Here is a 13,446-nt window from a genome sequence, read left to right as displayed (position 1 = left end):
CCTCCTCTTTACTCCTCTTTTCATCTTGACCTCTCATTTATCTTTTTTTCCTACATTCACTTTTCTCTTTATCTCCTTCCAGTTCTTCGTCTTTATTTCACTTTCCTTGATCTTGAAGCTTTCCCCTCAACCGTTTCACACAAAAGCAGGAAGCAGTCAGGTGGATGTGGTCAATCAAAAACAAATGCTCTGTTTTTTGTGTACTCTCTGATCGTGTTTCCTTTAAAATGATACAATAATGTGTTAGTGAGTGACAATAAGAGGCGATTTTACTGTTTTGTTTCTCCCTATTTCCAGTTGTCATGCTAAGCCATTCTAACACCTTTATATTTATCCAACAGACATAAGAGTGGTATTGATTTTCTCATTTTCTTTCTGTTTTCTTATGCCGTGTGTGTGTGTGTGTGTGTGTGTGTGTGTGTGTGTGTGTGTGTGTGTGTGTGTGTGTGTGTGTGTGTGTGTGTGTGTGTGTGTGGATGTTGAGGTCCACATCTACACTGCAGGGATCTGATTTCTCCCCACTACAGCTGTGATTGAAAGCACACATTAACCCCCAGTGCTCGTCAACACACACACACACACACACACACACACACACACACACACACACACACACACACACACACACACACACACACACACACACACACACACACACACACACACACACACACACACACACACACACACACACACACACACACACGCATGCATTGAGCCTCAGCGGCCCCCACTCCCAATGGGCAGAGGAAGTCAGACCTCTCGAGTATGTGAACAAAAATGCCCCAGGTATATACACACACATCCACATCCACTCAATCCCACTGTTCTGTCAGATTTCTAAATTGAATTAGGCTCTGTGTGTGTGTGTGTGTGTGTGTGTGTGTGTGTGTGTGTGTGTGTGTGTGTGTGTGTGTGTGTGTGTGTGTGTGTGTGTGTGTGTGTGTGTGTGTGTGTGTGTGTGTGTCTGGAAGCCATTACCTGGCATGTCTCCCCTTGCTGCCCAAAAACCAAGAGGCCCCACATTGATCCTGCCATCACCTCTTTCTTTCTCCTCCTTTCTTTCTTTGTTGCGTTTTTAAAAAAAAAATTTTTTTATCGTTCTCATGCCTCATCCCCTTTTACAGGCCAATCATTCTCTGTTTAATCCATATCATCCTCTGCCCGTATTAATTTGCACCAGTTAATTTTCTAATGACTAACATTAGCAGTCGGGTGGCAGCATTTTAAATCTGGGCTTTTCCTAATGTCGGCCAGTCACCTGACAGCTGTGGTTGGCAGTCAGCTTCGTCCTAATCTGCGTTAAACCTGATTGAACTCATCGGGGGAGTGACAGTCAAGCTCCTCCATCACCCTCATCAGCCTCACCCTTCTCCTGGGAGATCCAGACGCAGGAAACTCAGCTCAGGAAGTGATGGGAGTCAGGTGACGGGAAGGAACCCCTGTGCAGCATTCCTCTCATGAATTCCACATTATCTCTGGGACCCTGGAAGTCCTCGAGCAACGGAAACACACCCATAACATACGACACATAAGTGTGTGTGCACGAAACACACACACACACACACACACACACACACACACACACACACACACACACACACACACACACACACACACACACACACACACACACACACACACACACACACACACACACACACACACACACTCAGTAAGATACTGTTCTCCCTCTAAATAGCCAACAATGTAGAGCCCAGCAGCCTGAATGACAACTTCCCACGATAGCATCAAACATCACACTGTTGATGCAAAGCTGCTGATAATTCTGGGAATTCTTCTTTGTAAAGGCGGTAAAGTTGACTACATGTTGTTTACATGTGATAGATATGTTCATGCGTGAGAAATTGACATTTTTGGGAAATAAAATTGCTTTCTGCAGTCAGCAGTCAGTAGTGGAAGAAGTACCCAGATCCTTTACTGAAGTAAAAATATCAATACAGCAATGTACAAATACTCCATTACTAGTAAACTGTTGTAGATGCTGCAGGTGGAGTTAGTTTGAACTACTTTATATCCAGTTGCATATCCAGCGACAGCAGATAAATGTGAAGGGCTGTCAGATGATCACTGGGAGAGGAAAGTCTGTTTTTCAGGACTTTTACTCTGAAATATCAGATCATTCGAGCATTTATTGAAATTAATATTTGTTGGAGCTGTTAGCAACTCACAGGCACCTCGACTGCACACTGACTTTTGTAAGAAGCCAAACAGGTTGGTAGTGGAGTGGTATAAAGTAGCATCAAACTGTAAATTCTCAAGTAAAGTACAAGTACATCAATACTGTACCTGAGTAAATGTACTTAATTACTTTACACAACTGCCAGCTAACTAGACTTAACAATGAAAGCAGCCTAGTAATAGTCCAAAAAATAAATAAATAATAATAATAATTCTACTAACCAGCATTTCTAAAGCTCACAGATTAACATTAAAGTGGGATCAAACTTATCATGTAACTCTTCTTTTTTCTTTCAAAAAGGTAAATAACAGTTATGACTATGCAGATCCATTAATAATACATTTGTATTTTAGGCTATAAACTGGAAATAATTATACAACTTCTCTCAAGTAAACATCTTAAACAAACAAGGGACCCAGAGTCTGACCATGTGAGGGCCACACTAAAACACACAGGGGAACCATTAGAGGGGCAGTAGAGTAGAAATATTGGCATGTACTGTGTAACCAATGTTTTTTTTCTTTAAGGTTTCTGAAGCAAACATGCAGCAGGAATATATTTCCATGTTCACTAAATTCCTTGTTAAAACTGAGCATACTGCTGCTTACTGTGGGCTGAGTGTTAACAGAGCCTCGGACGATAAGCACCTGCGCGTGCTGAAATATTGAGTTTGTGCTGAAAATAATTAAAGGCAGTATTGTACCATTGGGTGCATGTGTGTGTGTGTGTGTGTGCTAATGTGCCACTTCCTGTTCATGTGCTTGCGAGGGTGTGCCGTGTGCTCCAGTGTGCGCATTTTAATGTGAATGTATGTGTGTGTGTGTGTGTGTGTGAGTTGCATTGGACAAACTCACCGGTGCAAATTGGGGTGGGGATCTGCACCGGTATATATATATATATATATATATATATATATATATATTAACCATGGCTGACCCTCTGACATAAAGTCTGGGCTATTGTGTAATAAAAAAAAAGAGGGGGAGCAAGAGAGAGAGAGAGGCAGAGGAAGGGAATTTATGATTTATGATTCAATAGCAAAGACGGAGGCTGAAATGTATAACAGAGGGGACAGAGGGAAAGAGAGGGGGGGGAGGGGGCAGTGGAGAAAAGGAAAAATGGGGGGGAAAGAGTTGAAGGGGAATACCTCGCTTCGTCTCTAAGTACGTAGAGTGTGTGAAGATAGTCATATTACTGTGAACTCCAATGAGAATGGATGTGGATGTGAGCTGTGTGCAGACTTTTTTATTTTTCACATATGTCTTGAAACAATAATCTGGCACACACATGAACACTGAAACAGTTTTTGCATGATGTAATCATTCCTCCACTTCATACCAGCCATTAAAACACCCCTTCCTCATATGCTTTCAGTGGAAGTCCCTGTTCTGTGTAAAAGCTCCGGCAGTGGTAATAAGTCACATGAAAGGCGGTATACTCAAAAGTTAGAGCTGCTTTAGAGGAGAATTTTTTTTGGTGCTGTAGTTCAAGGAAAGATACGGTCTAGAAAAACACAAAGAGGGGATTTCATATTAAAAAGACCTTTTCGAACAATATTCGAAGAGCATTAAAATGAGCTCTTTTAACGGCCAGGATGAATGAGGAATGATTATAGCAATATATACTGTGCTGTATATACTGTATATACTGTGCATTTTTATATTTAATATTTTTTACTGTTATTTTATTGCTTTCATGTATCTATAAATGCTGCTGTCGCGAAAAAATGTATCCTTAGGGATTAATAAAGTAACTACCTACCTACCTAGCAAAAAAACCCATCAGTGTCCAGACTTCAAAGTTGTCATCCAAGCCTTTCGATCTCTCAAGTGCTATTTAAAAAAAAAAAAAAAAAAAAAATTATCCAAAGATGAGCAAAATCTGCTGTTGTCATATATGAACTGAGCGTAAATGTCAGTTAGACTTTACAAAACATATTTGACCAGTTTTGGCCTCCGTTTGGACAAAGCTGGCTCGTACACGTGTGTGTGTTTAATCACAGGGAAACAAAGCTTTTCTATAGGTCTTAGTGTGCTGAGAGACATCACAGATGACTGTGTATAAATCAGCTGCAGACACAGACAGACACACACACACACACACACACACACACACACACACACACACACACACACACACACACACACACACACACACACACACACACACACACACACACACACACACAAGCTGACACTCCAGAGAACATCTGCCATTCTTGATCACTGATTTAATGTCCCCGCATCCTTCTTAATAACCACACGTCCACGCGTCTTTCATCCAGCTGAGATAATTCAGAAATGATGTAGCCAGCTGGAGATCTGTCACAGTGAGGATTTATGTTGAAGTAGAGTTTTTCTCACAGTTAACTACATGTGGACCAGGTGGTGGATTAGAGCGATATAACCTGGCTGTTGAGTTTGCAGTATTTCACATGAGAAGATGCATTTACCTGAGAGGGTACTTGAGGCTTATTTTAGGGCATAAAATGGATACTCAGGTATTGAGGACAAAAGAAATAATTATCATCAAAAGTTATAACCTCCCTGATGGACACTTTTTTTTTAGACCTTTGCTTAACTTGTCAGGCATCTGCGCTGGACATACTGTGACTAATTAACAGGCTGCACTTCAACAGACATTGATGGTCGGGCATCACTATTTCGTTAGTTTTCCTCGACCAGTGTGTCCACCGTACTGCCCAACAACCACACTGTGTGCTACAGTCGCCCTCTGCTGGGATTGTGGAGTAATGCACCGTCTTACTGACTGCCTAATGCCAAGCAGCTGCTTAAAGCTTCCAGTGAGTGCTGTTTGTTTGGGCAGAGGACCGAGGACGAATGAGGTTCTTTTAATATATGTTGTTATTCAGCCTCAGAAAAGTGCAAACGTGCCCAATGAAGGTTTTAAAAGATGCTCCAAACTAAAATCATTTCTTAACGTAAAGACTTACCAAACTAAGAAATTAAATCTAGAACTTTACCCTTGAAATTTACTTAATGTACACATGTGGCACAATCCCCCCCCAAAAAACATCCACTTTAACCCAAGCAGCATATATTCAGGGTTGAGTGCAACATCTGTATGTTCACACTCTGTGCTTCACTGTGTTTGGATTTAGACTTTATTAATCCTACAGTGGGGAAATTCATAAGAGTAAATCCAGCCTAGACTCACTTTCAGATGTCACTGACATACATATTACCGTCATCACGTTATTTCTGCAAAACAGTGTTTCTGACCAAGAACAGCTCCCATTAATTAAAACTTTCTCGGCTCTTCAAACCTGCACGAGGGAAAACAGGTGAAGCTGAGTTGTTGACTTTGACCAAAAATAGACAGAATCGTCACAGAGGCTGTAAAAGGCTCCGATGTGAACGTGGTGGCAGCTGTGAATAATCACACTGGACAAAACATTCACACTTTTCTTAAGACAGTACCATAGTGGCACAGTTTATCCTATCACTTTCTATACTTGGATCAACTGCAGGCCTACTGTCAATTCACTGAGAAAAAAACTGTCCGCCAAACATAGCACTCGAAAAAAATCTATAATGATTATAAATTCTTAAAAAGAAATCAAATAATATCTTAAAGTCTAAGATAGCATGGTGGTTACATTAAACTGCTGTATTTGCATTAATATTACAAAGATCAATACTGTTGTTGTTCTGCAAGAAATCATCATTTTAATGAGAAATACTAACAGCTAGTAGTTTGTCGTTTTCATTCAACACAATATTACAACAAAAATTAGATGAACTCTACATGTCCTCTAAAGGCTTTAAAGTTGCCACGAATCACAAGTGATGAAGGCCTTGAAAAGCCAGAACGGTTACCTTTGACACCGTGGAGAGATGCTTTGATTTCACTGGCAACAGCAGTATTTTGTTCTCCTCCTGTTTACGAATGCTGACATTTCCCTGCTGTAGCATGACCTGATGTTTTTCTCCTGAAAATGATGCAATGCAAAGGTGTCAATATTTACAAAGACTGATGTTCGGTTAAAACGCATAAAAGACTGTATTTCTCTGCCACCGCACGTCTGGATCCGAGCATGCACTGCAGAAAGGTCGAACAGCTGAGTTTATTCTGACACCCCAGTTATACAAAGGATTACATGAGCCCACATAAGTGACTAAACCTTTGAAATCTTATTATCCAAGTGGTCAGTTTGGACTGTTTCCAGCACAAAAACATTATTAGTCTCAATTTTAACCCAATTTGTACTGGCCAGGTATTACCTACACAATCAGGTCACAAAACTAAATGTGTAAGAGTCGTTTAAGACTTCCTTATCTTTCATTAGACATACTCTGCCTGCTACATGGTAAAACTTGGTTTTTTTTTTTAACTTTTCCCTAATTGCAATCATACTTTTTAATCTCCACGTATTCCACGTTTTAATGATGATCTTATTTAGTTGTCAATATTATTGTTACCTTGCATTATTTACTCACTGCTATTTAGTAATTTCAACACACACTAAATTGTCCACATTTTCTTAACTTAGTACTTCAGACTTTCATTATGACTAACCTGTGAGAGTAAAATATTTTCTCATTTGTTTATACTTTCACATGATAACCAACAAGGGAGATTATAAATCTTTTACTCACCCAATAAACTCATTGATCAAAGACAAAGTGCACACAATAACGTGTTCATAATTATTTTTTTTTTAAGTTAAGTATGCCATTCACCTGAAGTCATTACAAAACATGAACAATATCTACCCTTCAAAAGAACATATGTGACAATGTAAGGGTAAAGAATGAGGAACAAACTTCCATCTCCCCTGAAAAGCATGTGCACACTCACTCTTGCATTCACTTTTACTCTGCTCTCTAGCTTTCTCCTCCCAAACACTCAGTATAAACATAAAACTAGAGCTTCTTCTGTAAAAAAATAAAAATAAAACCAAAAGGTCAGACCTAGCTGTCAAAGATTAACTGGTCTTATTGATTACAGAAAAGGGGGCAAGGAAAGAAAAAACAAAAAAAATTGGGTTTTTATTTTGTTTACTTAAGTGACTGGAGGTATAGGGCGGGGCGTGTGATCGTTTTGGGCCAATGGTGTCGCACAAACGCACTGACTGACGTAGACTTCAACCAAATGAGTGAAGTGTACAGCTGGACAAGCACAACCACGACATACCGTTTTTTCCTCCTAACGTTTAGGCAGAAAACAGTGGATTTATCGGGGTTTTTTTTGGCCAAATAACGCGAGCGAACGGACCAAGGAGACAAATATTCATTGGAGGTTGTTAGAAGAAATTCTTTACTGCCTGGTTTTCTTGAAACATCCGGACCGGAAAAGAAACATTTCCCCCCCCCCCCGACAGCTGGTTTGCGGATTCCCCCCTATTTGCACTTGAAGTTGAGTGGTGAGTCTGTTGTTATTGATGCAGCTAACTGTTTGCTACAAACAAAACAAAAACAAAAAAGCACCAGGCAAAAAGAAACAGTAGCAAGAAAGCAACATCAACAATGTTAATACAGTGCAATTAACTTCTGCTATTCCCGGGCCCATGTCTGAACAAACTTGCATACATGCCACAAAGGGCTAACACTACCTACTGTTGTGGTCCTCAAATATCTGTCTGAAAAGAAGGATAAATTGTCATGAAAACCAGGAACATGTGGTAAAACAACCTAAGAGATCTTCTCGTACATTAGAAACAGTTGTGTGGTGATAAACTATAACGTTGGAACAGTGTCAAGTTCATGAAAATATGTAGTCTTCAAAAAGGTTAGATCCATATCTTAGTCTTGTGTACTCACTGATCCTAAAAGTAGACCTTATTTATTAGCTGATGGTCCAGTTTTTAGAAGTATCTACTCCCCTTAAACGTTAATTAAAGTGTGACTTGTTGGATTATTTGTACTTAATCGTTAGAACTGCTTTTATTTCCGAGGCCACGCAGGCATTTGTGTTTTGGAAGAGAGTGTAGTGAGTGTAGTGGTGTTTGTTCACATGCTGCATTCACGGACCCGTTGTGAGCCCTGATTTCCGGGTGTCAAGGTTACTGTAACTCGGGGGTGTTGTAACAATTAGCCAATTAGATGCAATTCTATTAGTTTATTGGCTCGCAGCCTTTTTTCTTTTTCTTTTTCTCTAAACCTTTAAAACAAACCCGTGTCTGCATGTGGTCTTTCGGTTTTGGGGTTTCATTTGTCTTTGGGCTGCAAACAACCTCAAAGTGGTGTTCCTTCGTCAGGTTGTTGTGCTGAGGTGGTTTTATGTGCAAAGAGGTCAATTAATTCAGTATTTCACATTAAAGAAAAAAAAAAAGATTAGTAAGAAGGGTGATGAATCAAGGAGGATTTGTTTTGAAGACTTCGTTTGTTTTCTTGTGTCAAGTTTATCCTGTCCTAAACCTCAGGCTGGGAACCATTACAGCAGTTGATTACAAGAAAATTGCCTATAAACATTTTGTTAATTGAAGTTTTATTTTAATAGAACAATAAATCAGCTGTCTCTAGTTGTCAAATATGACGATATGTTGTTCGTTTTCATATCGTTGCCAACTGAAAATGTTTGGGTTGGACTGAACAAGCAGCTGGAAGCTTAAGATTTGAGCATGTTTCACTTTTCTGATATTTTATGAACTAAAAACAAAAATCAATCAGGTTGATCAGTTTGCTCTGTCACAAAGACAGCATGTTTAACACAATACTGTAAGTGGTTTCCTGTATGTAGTTACAACACTGAAAGAAAAGTCACATCATATATTTTTTTTTTTAGGACTTACAGTCTTCGTTGCACCATGAATAAATTCCTGGCTTTAATGCCTCCAATCCGTTAGCGGTCATTTCTTAAACTTGTTACTGGCAGAAGCACCTGGATCAGCCATCGTTTGCTGCTAGGCAACCGCAAAGTCAGCTGCTGTCACTCACTCAATTAGCGTAACTAACAACTGCAAAGATTTCTTACCGGAGCAGAAAGAAACTTATAAATTTCAGGCCGTGACACGCCATGATGTCTGTAGTTGATTTAATATGATGGTGGTGGGTGGTGGTGGGGGGGAACCACAATTATCACATCTCCTCATTTCATCCAAAGAGAAAATAAAGCCTGGCTTTTAATCACAGCGGACAGCAGAGGAAAGAGCAATGGTTTACAGTGCATTTCTATTGTGAGCCATCATGTGAGGCACTATGAGCCTCTGTGTGGACAGGAATGGAACCGCTGTGGTCGGGCTAGGTCTCGTGTTGTCGCTGCTTGCATAGTTGGGCCACGTCTGTGCGTCTTTTGCAAATAGTTTTCTGCACAATAAACAAACATCTGTTCCCTCTGACAGCACTTTGGACAGTTTGTCATTTGTGTGCACTGTCCACCTGCACAGCTACATGTGCCAGTGTTTACAAATGGAAGTTGTGTTTTAAATCACAGATAATCGGCATTTAGATGAATTCAGACACGAAGCGGGGCTCCTTGATAGTTTTCAATATCAGCCTAGGTCATGATGTGCTCAACGCAATGAACTGTTTTCAGAAGCTTCGATAATAAATGTTATTAATTTTTAATCAAGAGTTTGCTCAAATTCATTAATTTACACCTCAGAAATGTGTAGAAGTTTTATTGTAACCGCACTTCATGTTAACACATAAAATAGGATATATATGATACAGGATTCACTGATTTAAAAACTTGGACTCTAAATACTACATCAGAAAATATGAGGAGCTGTAAATTTAGCAACAGTCAAAAAAAACAAAAAACGTAAACAGTCAAATTTTTCCCACATTGCTGCGAGTCCTCGAACGCCTCACCCGAACCACATGACCGACCCCAGCTTTGTAACGTTAGCAAAAGGTGGCTAACAGGATTTAGCTAAGTTGAGCCAGCTACGTCGCATCGCAGCGCTGTGAAATCCCCCCGCGGAGGAGATCATCGACGACGACGACGACGACGAGGAGCAACACGCTCACACACAACTCTCCCTCTCTCTCCCTCTCTCTCTCTCTCTCTCTCTCTCCTCGGTGTTATAGTTGCAGCAACTTTGTGTCGCGTTACGCGTTGAGGCGAGCACCACGAGCACGATGCCAGGTAACTTTAAAAACACGTAAACGCCTCACTAATGTCAGCGGTTCGTCGTGTGTGTGTGTGTGTGTGTGTGTGTGTGTGTGTAATCCAGCAGCCTTGTTTTGTTGACCTGCTTTTTTTTTTTTTTTTTTTTTTCCTTCCCAGTGATGCTGCCATGCTTGTAGCAGCGTGCTAACTGGAGATAGCCGACTTTCTTTTTTTTTTTTTTTTTTTTGGTGTGTGTTGTGTGTGTTTGAACGGGGAGTTGTTGTTTTTAATTTTTTTTTTTAATATATATATGTATATATATATAATCTGTGTTTTTCAGTTTCGCCTGCAATTTTAAGCTGTTATATATATATATATATATATATTTAAAAAAATAATAATAAAAAAAAAAGCAACCTCGGCGTCACGACTCGGATACGAAATAAGAGTTTTTCTCCACAAGCCAGCCATCTCTAAAAAAACAAAACAAAAAAAAAAACCTTTGTTGTTGCTGGTGTAGCTTCTTCTACCTTTTTTTTTTTTAAATTTGAAGGCCTCCCCTCCCGTTTCATTGACAGCACGGCGAGCGTGTTGGATGTCTTTGTGAACGAGCCTGCTCGGTATTACCTCGGCTAAAACCGTCCAATCCGGTTACCAACTTCCCAGGTAGGCCTCGGACACCTGGTTTCTAGCCTGTTAGCAGGCTCGCAGAAGGAAGCCACGACGACACCGCTCCGGTTACATACCGAGGACTAACTGTTACGTTACATAAGCCCGTTTATTTCCTCCCGTTTATAAAACCTTTTTTTTTTATTTTTTTTTTTTATATGAATAGCTAAGAGTTGGAGAAAAACGCATTAATGCTTCTAAACCAGCTGCTGCTTTTTTTTTTTTTTTTTTTTTTTTTTTTTTTTTTTTTTAGTTCCGCCTGGAAATACACAGATTATAATGAGTTGTTCCAAGAAATTACATAAATTCTTTAACAAATAGACTCCTCAGGAGACTAACTTTGGTATTTTAATGTGAAGATAAAAGACAGTTTTGTAAAATCAAGAATACCGGTTGAAACAGGTGTATTTTTTTTGTTTTTTTTTGTTGGTATTAGTATTTAAACTTATTTAGCTTTTATTCCATCTGCTCACAGTTGGGATTTAAAAGTGGTGGTCCCAAGTAATGTCACTGACCAGGGGAAATGTCAGGGAAACCTATTAACTTGATGTTTTAAATCTTATCGATTTATTAATCTGAAGGTTTGAATTTTTTTCAATTGATTTTTAAGTCTGTAAAATCTGACGTAATATTGTTAACCTTCCTTTAAATTCTTTATTTTTTATAAAACTTAAATTTGATTAATTGGAACCAGTCAGTTACTTTAAATGGCTAAAATAATAATTTAGGTGTTGCTGACTAATTTTGTTTCTGTATCTCTTCAGAAAATGGGTGATATTGTTAAATATCCACGATTAAACCCCAAATTATTCCATTTATGATCATAGAAAGCAGAGAAAACCATCATGTTTTCACACCGGAGAAGCTGGAACCAGAACGTGTCGGTGTTTTTCTTTGAAAAAAATATTTGATGATTAGTAATCCATCTCAATTTGGCGCCTTACTTTTTCTAATAGGTGGTTTAAAATAATCCATCCACTCCTCAAACGCAACAGAATTAAGAATGAAAGAGGGACGTGTTAAAAATAAGATTTAAGAAAAAGTGGATAGGGATTTTTTTTTTTACCATTTAGGAAGATGCAGGTTTTCTTTCTTGTGTATAAATATGGGAGTGTGACAGGATTGGTCGGAAAATGCTCCATTCAACAACATGAAGTAAACAGATTCAGAACTGGAGCTCCATTGTGTTGACATTTTTAAATTTTCTCCCGAGTTTATACGTCTCCTGTGAAGCCCCACCGCCGAACGATATTTAATTTTTCGACTGTTGAATCCTAATTGAACTGGATGAAGTTGCCCTCATGCTTGCTGGCACAGAGGACGCACCGATCCAGGCCCTGCGAACTAAATATTACATGGTGACCAGCAACATGGTTATGCAACATGTTAACTCCACTACATGCAGCACATCATGGCATAATGCTCACTCTCTCTACTTCTTATTTATTCTGGTTCACCTGCCTTGAACTTGTGTCGCCTGAGCGGAAGCACGTTCTCAGAGTTGGAAACCGATTTTACAGCTGGGATTCACAGGACTATTTTTAGGCTTAAGGATTTCGCAATATACAAATATCTAATTGGAATGAAAGAACAAATTATATTTGTCCTTGATTAATCTTTTTTTCAATTGTAGAATAGCGAGTAATTTAAGAATGTCAAAAACTGTCAAGTATTACTTGTGATTCCTGTCGTAGTTTCTTAGAGCCCAATGTGAGGCCTTCATGCAGCTTTGTTTTTTGCCCAACCTTCAGTTCAAAACCCCCAAATATTCATATAATAAAATTTTAAACAAAGGATAATTGGCATGTCTTCACATGTTGTGAAGCTGCCAGAAATGGTATTTTTAGGATTTGCTTGATTGATGCCAAAAGAATAATTTGCGGTCTAACCTCCAAATCATGTCTGAAGGACATTTTCCTGATAGTCATCTTATGTAAACTTCATTGTTGTCTCCTTTTGTTTTTTTCTGTCTCGCGTGCCGGCCGCATCTGAAGAGTCCTGCGTTTGTTAAAAAGCATCCAGTAAGTTTTGCCAATTGATGTTAAAAGTCTGTTTTGTTCTTCAACACTTTACAAACTGTAGTAAAAAAAAACAAACAATTTAAACACTCTGGCACAAACTTCAAACATTACCTTATTCTCACTATATTTTCTGACTAATTGTTCTTCCCCTTTCACCCTCCTGTTTTTTTGTTTTTTTTTGTCTTTTATAGGTAACGTGTAAATCGCTACACTGCATAATTATGCTTTTTTATTTATTTATTATTTTTTTTATTCATCGTTGCCCGCAGACAGAAACAGACACACCTCTTAGTCCACTGACCTACTTAGACCACGCATGTTTATTTGAAGTCACTCAAGGGACGGTGTGTCCGTACTGTCGGCGCCTCCGCTCGCCTCGCACATGGTGATTTGGTTACAAGACACCGACAGAGCGAACAGGAACCGCCGTCAGAGGGACATTACGTTGTGAATCTGGAAGCGGGTCATATTTTGGAGGTGACGTTTCTGAGCGTTCGGACGTGCGAGTCAGAAAGTCGAACATTGCAACAATGCAAT

At 39.3% G+C, this 13,446-nt stretch overlaps 1 long non-coding RNA gene across 1 annotated transcript; it reads left to right on the top strand.

Moving 5' to 3' along the window:
• Window positions 1-9,972: 9,972 nt before the first annotated feature.
• LOC138631798 (uncharacterized) lies at window positions 9,973-12,909 on the top strand. The gene is made up of 3 exons (XR_011311748.1): window positions 9,973-10,255; window positions 10,798-10,885; window positions 12,883-12,909. It is a non-coding gene; the product is annotated as an uncharacterized lncRNA (long non-coding RNA).
• The last annotated feature ends 537 nt before the right edge of the window (window positions 12,910-13,446 follow it).

Source organism: Brachyistius frenatus, unplaced genomic scaffold, assembly GCF_029030835.1.
Source record: "Brachyistius frenatus isolate BFR_SWC_R1_liver_20210118 unplaced genomic scaffold, ASM2903083v1 Contig_166, whole genome shotgun sequence".
Lineage (NCBI taxonomy): Eukaryota > Metazoa > Chordata > Actinopteri > Embiotocidae > Brachyistius > Brachyistius frenatus.
Note: the sequence above shows the minus strand (reverse complement) of the source record. Positions and strands in the feature narration are given on the sequence as shown.